Genomic DNA, 14,147 nt, shown 5'->3' on the forward strand with positions numbered 1-14,147 from the left:
TGCTTGCACAATGTCCCACCCTCTCTGGGGTGGCTAGCATCTAGTGACTGATCAAAACAGGTGCGTGAAGATCTGACCCTCCTACCCAGCACACAATAGCTTTTCCTTGTTGTCCCACCTGCAGAACTCCTGGCAAGGCTAAATCCTCCACAGAGAGGGCATCACAGCCCACCCACTCCCTCCTTAATTCTTCTTTCGTCCTCCAACTTCCACAGGTGTTGACTCTAAGGAGACCCCTGGTCACTGTTCTGGATTCAACACTCCATCTCAGAGTCAGCTTTCTGGAGAACCACACTTGCAACAGGTTGTTGGAAAACCCAGTAAACCATTTTGAGTGAGGGTCTGAGCATCTACACAGTGCCTCAAGCAACAAGTTTGAAGCACAGCTCTCTCTCTCCTTTTTTTAAAAAAATAGGCTTTACTTCGCTTTATTTTTCTTTTATAAATCTATGTGGTGGCCACACCTGGAACCTGGGTCCTCTGCGTGGAGTCTGGTAGGGTCTTTACAAGATGGTCAGTGAATTCCTGGTAGGGAGACTTGGTGAACACAGTCTCTTTCCAAAGGTCAGGGGTGAGAGAGCTGTAGGTCTTGGAAATGGCATCAGAAGGGGCAATGGTGAAGTTGCCCAGTGTGACAATGTAGCTCCTGGCTGAGGTGTCACAGTCATCAATACTGGCCGTCATCAGTAGCTTCTTGGGCACAGGGGCTGAGATGATGTCAGTGCCTCTGGGAACAGGGATGGGTGGCACCAGCACAGAGCCACAGCGGCAGATCACCTTGCATGGGATGTTATGGGGCTTGCCGATCTTATTCCCCCAGTAGCCTCACCACATGGGGGCGATGGAAGGTTTGGCCAGGATGATGGCCCCATACGGATGGCAGTGGCTATCTCCCTGGAGCACTTGACATCCAGACAGACATGTCCATTGTAATCTCCAATGGCAATGAATGCCTTGAACCTGGTCGCTGTCCTGAAAGGGTCTGACAAGCTCTTATTTATTATTTATTTATTTATTTATTTATTTTAAGATTTTATTTATTTACTTGACAGAGAGAGAGAGTGTGTGCACACAAGCAGGGGGGGCAGTAGAGGGAGAAGGAGAAGCAGGCTCACCGATAAGCAGGGAGCCCGACGCTGGACTTGATCCCAGGACCCCAGGATCATGACCTGAGCCTAAGGCAGACACTTAACCGACTGAGCCACCCAGGCGCCCCTGACAAGCTCTTTTCTAAATCTACAATGTTGGCCTCATTATAGAAAAAGAGTTTTCTTGAAATAGCTTTTGTATATTATACTTTCTTTTTGAATAATTTGATCCTGATTCCTTTTCCCTCCATAGCAGCTGGTGGAGACACCTCACTACTCTTGCCCAATTCTCTACACTCACAGGACAGGGACATAGCTGTTTCCAGCTCTGATAGCATGCTGCTTTTCTCAATGCCTTGTACACAGGGATACATAATGAACAGACTGGTGACTGACTGTATTAACAAGCTAACGAACAAATGAATATAGGGTTCTAACTCATGAGGCATTTTTTTTTACCCTGAATGATGTTTTTAGAGGTATAAAATGATGCAGAGACACTGAAATCAAAACACGAAAAGAATGACAGTGTGGAGGCTGCCTCACAAATAAGAAACCCTTAGCTATTAGAAAGTAGCAAAATTTTATAAAAGGAACTGAAGAATAGGAGAATTGGCAGCAACATCAGCCCTATGAAAGCAAAGATAATGTAATATACAAGCATTTAAGCAAGCAATTATGCCAAATTGCAAAATGTCATTTCGACGTGCTACTTAAGACGCTCTTTCATGTTGACCTTTGCGTCAGAAGACGTGGCTGCTAACAGCCGTGCATCTGAAGATTATGAATGCTAAGTGGAAAGGCCAGAAAGCAGAGCAGTCCCTACTGGGCTTGTCTCTGGATTTCCATTGCTGAGTGTGCTGAGTGATAGCCATCTGCATCCCGTGGCTTCTAGAGACCCTGAAGTCCATCTGCCATGCTCTTCACGGCTGCACATCCACCACCACAACATCAGTGTGAGAGCGTGAAAGCATAAAATTCAAGCAACCCTTTCCACTGACTAAAGTCCTTCACAAATTCCTCTTCACTTGCAGGCGAAGGTTGAAACTCCTTAGTGTATGAAAAAGGTGCATCAGGATTTTACCCAGCCCTTTTTATGATCCAGTGATACCACGTCTTTTATATTTTCTATTTGTTTTAATATAGCCAGCAGTCCTTCTGGTTTCTCCTGGCAAAACCACCTATACTCCTTTGGGAAATGGAAGCACATATTTAATGTGGTTTCTTGGGGATTGTCCATCTCAATATCTTGCCAAAAGAAGCATATGGTCTAAGCAGGTCATGGGACTCCATTCAAGGTGAGTGCACATGGGCCTAAGTTATCATTGAAAACTAGTACATGGTTTTTGTGAAACAGAATCTTTCTGCTTCTAGCTTGGCAACCATTAGAATTTAGGCTTTGAAGTACAAACCGTATTTTTATCATATGAAGTGATCCTATTCATTTGTGAATAAAGCCAAAATAGTGATAAAAGAGCCAAGAAAGAGAGAGGGGGGAGAGATAGATAGATGATAGCTAAATAGAATATGATAGAAAGGTAATGATAGATAGATAGATAGATAGATAGATAGATAGATAGATAGATAGCCAGTCAATCAATTGGTAGGTATATAGATAGACATAATAATCCCTTACAACACTGTATTAGCCTCTGGATTTCATCATGCCTAAAAGAAATTCTCCTTCAGATGTCCTTGAATGTGATTCAACATAATATCTTGTGAGCTTAATCTGGCTAAGCTTTCTTTCTGCCGTTAGAATCTCTATGAAACCTAATACACTCCCTAATGTTTCGTATCTCAAGACATTGTACAATCTACTATCTCTGCCTGGGATGCATTTCTAGTCTTTGACTATTTGATCAACTTCTATTCATTCTTCAAAACCCGAATCTAAAGTCCACTGTATGTTAATTATACTTCAAAAAATAATAAATTAAATAAATAAATAAATAAATAATGCTCTCAATCTTGAGATTCTCTTCTCACTCTGTATTCTTTTCATAGGTGTTACCATCCATTCCCATGATCTCAAATGCTTTCTGTTTGCCAAATATATGTCCTCAGACTTGATTGCTCTTCTAAAGTCCAGACCCACTTACCAGGTACCTGTCAAACATTTGTCCTTGGGCTATTCTTCTGCTCTGAACAGAGTTCATCTCACGATCTCCCCATAACCTCTAGGTAGCATACTGTCTTTCCACAAACAGTAATTCCATCCACCTGTTTGTTCAAGGTGAAAACTGGAAGTCAAAAGCAGCACCTTCTTCTCCATTACACCCCTTGTTAATTCCTTAAGTTCTGTTCACAACAGTCCTGAAATAACTCTCACAGTGCTACCTGCATGTGTCACCAAGGCCGCACCTCGGTCTTGTCAACATCACTTCTTCATGGACCGCTCCAGTGCCTTTGTAACAGGTCTCCTGGCATTCCCTCCTGTGGTATTCTTATCCATTTTCCATCCACCAGCCAGAGGGGCCTTTTAACAAGACCTCCTATCATGTCATCCCTGCTTGCAACCTTGCGAAGGATCCCTCGGGCTCTACAGATAGGTACAACGTCCTTGCTACTCCTTCCCAAGTCCTGACTCTTACTCTCATGCTATAGCCTCAGCTCCTACCCATGCCTGTGAAGATTTCTACTGCTGCTGTAAGAAATTAGCATGAACTCAGAGACTCAAAACAACACAAATGTATTACCTTATAGTTCTGGAGGTCTGAACTTTGAAATGATCTCAGGAAGCTAAAGTCGAGGTATTGGCACGGCTGTGTTCTTTCTGGAGGCTCTAGGGGAGAATTTATTTCCATGCCTTTTCCAGTCTCAAGAAGCTGCCCACATTCTTGGTTGGTGGGCCTCAGCCAGAAATCACATCATTCTGATCCCGCATTCCCCCCATGTCATCTACTTCTCTGACTGCTTCTCCTGCCTCCCTCTTAGAAGGACCCTGTAATTCCTGCTGGGCTCACCTGGATAATCTGGGGAAATCTTCCATCCCAAGATCCTTAACTTAATCACATCTACAAAGTTCTCTTTGCCATGAAGGCTGCATAGTCCCATTGCTGGGGATGAGAACACGGGCATCTTGGGGCAGGAGAACAATATTATGAAAACCACACCATGCCTCCTTACTTACCATGCTCCTGATCCACTGGCCTTTGCCCTCCCATCCATCCAAAGCAGCTACCTCTTCCTCCTCCAAATCTTCTATACACAATATCCCCTTTCTCTAGAATTCTCTTTCTTTAACTTTGTCTTGGGCTAAATCTTGATGTCTCTTAACATATGAGCATAAATATTCCTTCTCAGAGAAGCTTTATTTGACCCTTCCCTTCAATATCTTTTAAATTAAGTTAACCCTGATTTATTTTTTTATACCCTATCCATTTTCAGCTTTAACACTTTTCACTGTTGAACTTAAATAAATCATGACATAATTATTTCTTTGAAGACTGGGTGCTCCACCCGACTGTGGGCTTGCTGAGGACGGCAACAATGTTCGTACTGTTCAAGGTTTAGTCTTTGCATCTAATGAAGTGATGACATCATTGTACATCTTCACTAAATATGTGTCGAATGAATTAATAGGTTAGTGAATAAATACATGCATTAATAAAAAATGACTCTTTGATCATAATTTTAAAGAATACGTGACAGGTGGTAGATGATCAGAGAGATCAAGGTATATGTTAAGGGAGTAAAACATATTTTATCTTTTGTAAAAATCCAGCTGAGTGAACATTACATGTTTGGGGATTATAGATAACTTGAAAGGACTAGAAGGTACACTCCCATAGTTGGCAATGGTCAAAGTTGGATTAGGAGATTATTAGAGATGAGATCATAAATTGCCTTCATCACTTAAGAAGCCATGAGTGGCAAGTCCTAGACAGCCACCCTAATGGGGCCTTTAGTAGTGCAGGCTTCTAATTAGTGCCTGAAAGTAAGGATTTCCAGATCCAACTCAATAACTCAAAGACATTAGGGCACTGGGTTCACATGTGTGCCAGTCCCTTGGCTTTTCCCTTATTATTGCGAGATGGCTTCCAAAGCAACAAGCATCATTAGAATGTCCCAGAACAGCATCCCATCCTTGGAGGGTAAGAGTGAGAACCAAAGGGCCCTCTCTTCAAGCTCTTTTGTAAGGAGATAAAATGTATCTGTAAACTCCCAGTAGATTCCCCCTTTTGTTTACACTTGCCAAATTTAGAATTAAAAATACAAGATGCTCAGTTAAATATGAATTTCTGATAAATGATGAATAATATTTAGTACAATATTCAGGACATACCAATACTAAATACAGTCGTTGGTTATTCATCTGAAATTGGGATTTAATTGGGCACTATATATTTTATCAGACAACCCTGCCCGTGTTTCATTAGTGAGGGCGGGGTTATAGGCTCACCCCTAGACTAGTCACAGATAACTAACTATGGATGCAATGCCCATGAATATCATCGACTGACTGAGCTTACTTCTCTGGGCCTGGGCACATGGCCAAAATAAGGGCGCTGCTAGCAAAAATGGGAGGACAGGTTTCATACGAAGAGCCAGCTGTGTCAGCCACAGGGTCTGAGTAAATTGGTAAAGCAGTTTTGTTTTATTCTGCAGATAAGGTGGAAGTATCAGAGGATTTGAAGAAAGGAGTGATGTAATTAATTTGGAAATTTTTATAAAGATCTCTGCTCTGGTTTTATATGAGATGACAGATTAGAGGAAGGGGTATCAGATATAAGGTTATCACATTAGGTATGCCACAGAATGATGAAGTGGTGTGAACCTATCAATCATCAGAGGTATTTAGAAATACGTAAGAGAATTAAATATGCTTATCTGTTTATCATAGTTGTCAAGATTTCAGACCGTGGAGTTCAAATATTTGGTGTTATATCCTGACTTTGTTATAAAATGGCTGTGTCACCTTGAGTAAGTTACTTTATCTTACAAGCCTTAGTTTCCTTTATCTGTAAACACGTAGATAATAAAAACCATGTGATTTACTATCAGCATTGAAGGAGGTCATTCAAGTCAAGTGCTCAGCAAAGGAAAGAAACAGTATGCATTGAGTAAATGTTAGATGCTTGTATCAGTGAGGTTATGACTGTGGGTTTTCTCATTATTATGGATATGGATGACTGAATGTGATATGGAAGGAAAAGGAGTCCCATGAATCTGTTCCATCCATCACCGCATCCTCTCAGATGAGGACAATCCCTCTCCTCCAGCCCTCAGACCAAACCCTTAGTGTCAACACTGACTCTCATCCAGTATCCAATTCTCCAGGAGTTCCTGGTGGTGCCTCCTTCCCCCCTAGCCCAGCAGTATGTTCTCATACAGCCACCAGAGGCATTAAACACTACCTAATTTTGAGCCATCTCTTTGCTCAAACCTTGCAACGGCTTCTCATTTGACTGAAGATAATAGCCCAGGTGCTTTAATTCGGTGGGGACCATCACTCTCCCTTGTGGGGCCAGAGGCTACTCCACTTGGCTCATTCCACTCCAGACACCTGGGCTCTCTCTTTTCTCCCAACCCCTGCTGAGAACCTTGGTCCTGGTTGATCTCCCTTGCTTAGGGCACTCTTTCCACAGGTATCAAAATGCCTAACTCTCTCACGTCTGTCAAGACTCTGCTCAAATCATACCCACTCACTGGGGTTGACTTCAACTACTGTATGTACAATTTCAAACTACACCAACCTGGCATTCAAGATTGGTCTTGTCTATTTTTTGTTTGTTTGTTTATCTTATAGCCCTTTTTACATCCTAGCATACAATACAATTTGCTTATTTATTGTAATTATTGTTCACTCCTTCCCTAGAATATTAGCCATGCAAGGGGAAGCATCTCTCTATGTTTTGTTCACTGACATATCAAAGTGCCCAAAACAATGCCTCACATATATTAAGTGCTCAATGAATATTTAAAAAATATATATACTAGATATATATCATGTATATATGTATAAAATATATGTATAATATATATGCCAAGCTTTGCCTGGCTACATACATGTCATTTATTCTTGTTCTTTACATATTAAAAACCAAATAAAAGATCAAGTGTGGTAGAATGGGGTTATTCAAGGTGTATTCTGCACCAGGCACAACTCTGATTTCTGTACATGTCTCATCTCATTGAATCCTTACAAGAACTTTGAGGTCTGTATCCTTCTGTAGCAGCACATCATAGCAGCCAAAGGTGGTGGTTAGCCAACAGAAAAAATCTTCGGATCTCAAACCATAAATCAGGGCTTCGAATCTCAACTCTGCCACTTACTAGGTGTGATGCCTTGGAAAAGTGACAACCCCCCCCCACCTTGCCTTAGTACAAAGGTTTTCTCATTTGTGATATGGGGGCATAATTATAATTATTATATAGTACTAATTAGGATGACATCTGAAATGGAGTGTACACTAAACAAATGCTAGCTATTATCATTACAATAAATATTTTATCAATGTTATACACTGTAAACCTAAGGCTGAGAGAAGCCAATTAACTTGGCCAACATCAAATAGATAATAAGTGGCATTCAGGACTCCGGTTCCTGAACTCTGTTTTTAACCACCATGCAACAAAAAACACAAAAAGAGGAGCCCTTTGGGGGGAAATATAATGAGTTGCATTGTGGATTTCTATACCTTCACCCCGGGATATTTTCCACCTAAATTTAGACTTCCTAGAGAATATTGAATCTCTGGCTACATATTTAATTTTCTTTCTAAGCTGGCATGAAGCAGACTTTGTCTTTGGAAGACAGCAGGGTTCATGTGATTATTTTCCCCGGCCTTTGCCAAAAGTCAGTCATTTAAAAGTCTTTGTGGCACAGGACCAACTGCTTTACACGTCAGCTGCTCTGTGAAAAAGTTGAAAATGTGATAGATTTGCTGACAAGTGTATTTTATGTTTGATGTGCATAAATTTTTTGCAATGATAAAAATAGAAGCAGTTAAGAGTTACTGAGTGGCTTGTTTTTCCTTCTGTCTCTTGAATATTTTGATCTTGAGATAGAGCAGGTGTCTTGCTTGTTTTCACCTGTATTTTCCAGTTTTAACTTCCTCAGTATGCATTACTTCGTTTATAAGAAAGTATTCACACCTACTATGTGCAAATTGGAATGCTGGGTGCCTTGGCAGCAGATAGAGGAGCAAATATTGCATCACTATCTGGTAGAAGAAACTGAAAACCATATATTTCTCAAATCTAGTATTAAAACCCTAGGACAAATCATAGTCATCCCTCATCTGAAGCATTGCAACAGCTTGTGCATGCTCTCACAAATTATCTAAGCCATTCTGCTCCCAGTAGCCAGAATGAATTTATCACATTGTAAATCTGAGCATCTTTCTCTCCCACAGAAAGCCCTGTAATGGCCTCCCATTGGAGTAAAGCCCAAAGACACCCCCATGACCAGGAATGCCATGTATGATCCCACCCCTTTTGTCTCTCAGCTGACCTTCCACTGATCTCCAACTTTCTCACCCCGTTCTACCACACTAGACCTTTTATCTATCTCTCGAACATTCCAAGCTAGTTCTTGAATCAGAACATCTGCACTTGCTGTCTCTCTACGTTCATCGTATGTTGTCACAGATTTCCATGTAGCTAAATTCTCCTCTTTGTTTATGTTAGCTATATTTTTCTTCTTTTCGAGACCTTCCCATAGTACACATTTTTAGTTATAGGCAGGGATTTTGTCCCCCTTATTCTCTGCCGAATCCTCATTGTCCAAACTATCAACCACATAATATGTGCTTCATAAATGACTATTGCTGACTGATTGACTGAATAATTTACTGACTACGAATATATCTGCAACACTAGTGAGGAATTCTCAGTGCCAAAAAAAAATCATAAAGAAAGTTCTACGGGATGCCCTAAGAGGGAGCAGTCATACTTGAATGGTTATCATACACTGGTTCATTGAGAAAGAGTTGGTTCTCGAGTAAGAATTATTTATCAAAGCTATTGTTATAGATAATTATATAGTGTTTACTATGTGTGAAAAAATACCCTAAATCTGTTCTATAGGTCATCTTATTTAATAGTCATAAAAACCCAGTGAGTAGATAATCATTTTACAAGTGAGTGGACGTGTCTTAGTCTCTTTGGGCTGCTGTAAAAAATACCAAAGACTGGGTAGCTTATAAATAGCAAACACTTATTTTTAACAGTTCTGGAGGGTAGAAGTCTAGGACCAGAGTGCCAGTATGGTCAAGTGAGACTCTTTTTAATGCCACAGATAACTTGCATCCTCACATGACTAAAGGGGCAAGGTTAGCTTTGTAGGATATGTTTATAAGGACACTAATTCCAGTCATGAGCATGCCCCTTTATATGAAACCATCTCTCAAAAGCCCTACCTCCTAATGTCATCATATTTGGCATTAGAGGGGTGCCTGGGTGGCTCAGTTGGTTAAGCATCTGACTTGGTTTCATCTCAGGTCATGATCAAGTTTGTGAGATCAAGCCCCACACTGGGGTCTGCCCTCAGCTAGGAGTCTGCTTGAGATTCTCTCTCTGCCTCTCTCTCTGCCCCCCCATCCTAATAAATAAATAAATCTTTAAAAACAAATAAATGGCATTAAAATTGCAACATACAAGTTTTGGAGGGACACAAACAGAAGGACTGAAGCTCAGAGACACTTGTAATATGTTCAATATCACACAGCTAGAGAGCAGCAGAGCAGGACTTTGAACCTACACAGACTCCAGAATCCATGCATTCAATGGAAACACTGTATTCAGTTTGGACAAGTAAGGAGAAAAGAGAAAGTTAATCTAGTTGGAGGAGAAAAAATGTGATCAAAAGCAAGGAAGAGGAAATGTGCAAATAGTATATTGGGAATCATGTTAGGTTAGAATCCAGTGGATGAGCAAAAGGAATAAACATGAAGTTGAAAAGCCTGTTGAAATCAGATCATGAATGACAGGCAGGGGATGTTGCAGTGATTTTATAAAAAAAAAAATGGAAGGTCTTTGGGGAAGGAGTTGGCATGATTGATCTGAACTTTACCAAGATGATAGGGAGAATAATTAATAATTGAATTAAGTTCAAACAAGAAATAATTGATGTTTATTATACTATTAATATTTTCCCAAAGTATTTTGACCCCAAATTATCTCATTTGATCATCAACAATCCTTATGTTGTCACAGTCAGTATTATGAACTCTATTTTACAGATAAGAGTAATTAAATTAAATTTAAAATCATGCTGCTCAAAAGGGACAAGGGATTTAAAACACCCAAGATCGAGGCACCTGGGTGGCTCAGTTGGTTAAGCGTCTGCCTTCAGCTCAGGGTGTGATCCTAGGGTCCTGGGACTGAGCCTTGAGCTCAGCAGGGAGTCTGCTTCCCTGTCTCCTTCTTGCCCCTCCCCTCACTCTCTCTCTCTCTCTCTCTCAAATGAATAAATAAAATCTTTAAAATAAAATAGAATAAAATGTCCAAGATTAAATGGCAAAGAGGACTGAAACTAGAGATTTTCCTGAAAGTGTTTTGGCAAAGTCTAGGATGTTCACCCCTAGAGAGAAGCATGGTTGTCACCATGGTTACCTTTCATGACGTGGCTCCCGTGTGAGGACCCGTTACATGTACTGCCTCTATTTGCAAGGAGGAAGCATTGCTAAAAAGTAAAGAGCGAGAACATCAGAGCCAAACTTATGGTTTTGCACATCAGTCGTTCTTGCTAGCTGTTTGTCTCTAAAGAATTTATTTAACCTTGCTTTGCTTCCCTTGCAGAGTGTTGTTCTAATGTGCTTAGACTAATGCCTGGCATTAGCAAATTCTCCTAAACATTGGCCATACACGATTCCTGGAATAATTGAACAGGTGCTACCATTTCCTTTTAATAGGTGAAGGGATCGAAGCCCACGCAAAGGACACTATACCTCAGGAGCATGAACCCCAGGGAGTCGGAAAGCCCCTGTAGAGAAAAACATTTGATTTGTGCATTTTCACAGATACAGAAAATTGGCAATGGTTAAGTCCTCATGCATAAAAACATGAGAAAGCCACCTTCCCCCTTTACTAGAAGGTAAGATGATGCATGGTGAAGACAGATGAGGGATGCCAATATCTTTGCAACAATGACTTCCCTGAGCACTCAGTGGCCAAGCCCCAGTTAAATCCTGCTCACTGAAAAAGATTCCCCACTGACCAATCTTACTATCCACCTCGTCCGATCTCCTGCTCCTTTCATCGCCCCTTTGATCTGCTTCGAGCAGGGGTCATAAGTACCTGCAGACACCAGATCAAAATTCCAGTGTGTCTTTGCAAGCTGGGTGAGCCTGGGAAAGCTAGTCTTCTCTCCATCTGCGTTTCCTCTCATACAACATGAGCATAATGATTCTCAACTTTGAAGAATCATTGAATTAACAATTTACTGTATAAATGCATGGTGTGCAGTCAATATTTAATAATAATTACAGGAATACTAGCAGATACTATGTGTTGGTACATATGGGTACTCCACATGTTTTTGTCAAAAGAGGTATCATTAATTTGGGGTGAGTGAATGTATTATTTTGAAACACTGCTAATACAGTTATGCTGTTTTTCTCCCTTTACAATATTCATTGATTTTCTATGATTTTATAAAATCCCGTCTTTAGTATTTCTCCCTAGTTGCTTTATACGTGTCCAAAATGGTGTCATCAAAGTTCAGTAACGTCGAGTAAAGTGTCGAGCACGGTGCACAGCACGAAGCAATCATTCACCAGCAGTTCTGACTTCTGTTAGGGAACATACACTTGCTGAACCTCAATATCCTAATCTGGAAACTGAAGATAGTATATTTCTTGTCGTGATGTAGTGAAGTTTGAAAATCAGTGGACGGAAAACTGCTCGCGCGTACCACGAGCTGTTAGTTTCCCTCCATTCTCCTTGTTCTTCTGCCTCTAGATAATCGGGAAATACTATTTCTCTTCAGCGGTCTCAGCAGAGATTTTCAAATGTTTTAGGGACTCAATTTGTAAGGCTGGGGAAGCACCAGCAAATCCATGGGCTAATGGATGAGGTAAGTTGGGCTGGGTTGAGCCTTTCTACAACCTTCAGGAGCCCTTCCGGGATGGACACCACCTTGCACTTACTCATTTGTGTGCATGATTCATGAATTCAATACCTTTCATCCTCATTCAAAATAAAAGTGGTTCCAAGACACTAAGCAATCTGCAACCACCTTGCTCCCCAAAACCACTTCCTGAACTCATCTCCTATCACCCCCTTTGCTCCATGCCACCTCGTCTCCCTGCCTTCTAAGCATTTTTCCACTTCTGCCTGGAGCTCACTTGTTCAGGGATTCCCACACCCTGTCTTCACCTGGAATGTCCTCTGCCCTTTTTCATTCTCCTCTTCATGGTGCTTTTTACCATTTGACCTGCTACTTATTTTACATAATTGTTTGTTAACCTCTCTTCATCCACTAACCTAAAAGGTCCATGAGGCTAGGGCCTCGGTCAACTGGGTTTACTGTGTCTGGTATATAGTAGTTGCTCCATATGTGGTATTGACGTCGTAGCTAGTGAATTCATGCACAGATGCATTTGAAACTGTCCATTGACAACCGCTTTGTGCAGGTGGCAACACCATGCTGAGCTCACGGAGGCATAGCCCGTGGCAGGCTCCATGAAGTTGAAGACAGTGACACTAAACAAAACAATTACTAAAAGTAAACATTATAACAACCTTTGCTCGTCCTGGGCTTTTGCTCACTCCTGGTCTGCTGTATGTTTGAGGACATTGCCGGGTCCTGCAGGTCTTGGGGCTGAGTGTGGCTGATGGAAGGCAGTGGTAGGAGTTCAGGGGGCATGGGGAAGGGAAGAGCAGGGTGTTAAGTTCCTTCCCTGCCTCTGGTGGTGGGTGCATCTCCTCCTGGGAGTGAAACTACCCCTTTTCCTTGTTTCTTCAATCCGGGGTTCCCAGTTGCTCTTTGCTGGTGATAATGTGTGCATGGCCTCGCTTCCCACCGATTCGATGCTCAGATCTTTCATCCTCAATGAGACTAATTATCTCTATTATATTTTCTTCTTTGAAACCTGAAGGATTTCTGGCTCTTTGGGTTTTTGCTTTTTTGTTTAGATTCTGGTTGGTGCATCATCATACTGAACACTCCTTTGAGAAAGCACAGAGCCTGACACACCACAGGACGGGGTACCCCCAAACCCCAGGGAAATGTCCAGGGAGAGGCTTTCCTGGAAGCAGGGACCTGTGACTCCTTAAGAAGGGATCATGGAAAGGACTCAACAGGGAAAGCAAAGGTGATGTGCTTTTCAGGCACATATGAAGGCCCTGTGCCAGGAGGGAGTTGGGACTTTCAAATAACAGAATGAATGGCACCAGATCTGGAGCATAAAGAAGGACCTGATGCGGCAGGAAGCATTGGTCAGCCATTCTGGGTCTTCTTGGGCATGTGTAGGTGTTCATCCTCCAGTGCATGGGTCTGAAACAGGGAAGGTCTAGGTAGTGGCCTCATCTGATCTGCACCGTCTACAGGTGACTCATTACAATGGAAGCAGCAAACCAGGAGGCTAGGACACCAAGAGGGAGACCACTGCATAGCCGCATGAGGTCATGGTGGTTTGGACCAAGGCGGTGACTGAGGTGTAGACAGGAAGTGAAGAGCTGGAGAACAGCCAGGTCCTGGCCCCTCTTTTCATACTCTGTTTCCCTCCCCAGACTGCTGACATGCTCTGGTCGTCCCCGTGGTCAGGGCTGCCGCCTGCTCCATCAGCTTTATTTTTATGTTGGTGCCTGAAAGCCTCACCTCAGAGAGAGGAGGCTCTGAAGGCAATGAGAAAGGCAGCCAGGGGAGCAAAGGCTTGTCTTCACGGTCTCCTGCACACAGACTAACTGTAGCAGAGGTTCCAAGTAACACAGGGTTGTTGGGACACATTTGCCACACTGCTCCCCTTTCTCATATGGTGGCAAACTGCTTCAGAAGAGGCCAGACCTGATTGTTCTAATTCTGGGCCTGCTCCATCCTCCCTCTACACGGACTTGGTTCCTCGGCTTGGCTTCCATCTGTGTCTCGGGGCCTTTCCAAGGCCTCCACGA

The 14,147-nt window shown here is 42.1% G+C and overlaps 1 pseudogene; it reads right to left on the reverse strand.

The window, feature by feature from the left end:
• Positions 1-447: 447 nt before the first annotated feature.
• On the reverse strand, positions 448-13,084 carry LOC114198457 (small ribosomal subunit protein uS5-like; annotated as a pseudogene).
• Positions 13,085-14,147: the final 1,063 nt, after the last annotated feature.

This window comes from Eumetopias jubatus, unplaced genomic scaffold, assembly GCF_037043125.1.
Source record: "Eumetopias jubatus isolate StellerSeaLion01/CBP00866 unplaced genomic scaffold, mEumJub1_p1.0 scaffold_2, whole genome shotgun sequence".
In the NCBI taxonomy this organism is placed as follows: Eukaryota; Metazoa; Chordata; class Mammalia; order Carnivora; family Otariidae; genus Eumetopias; species Eumetopias jubatus.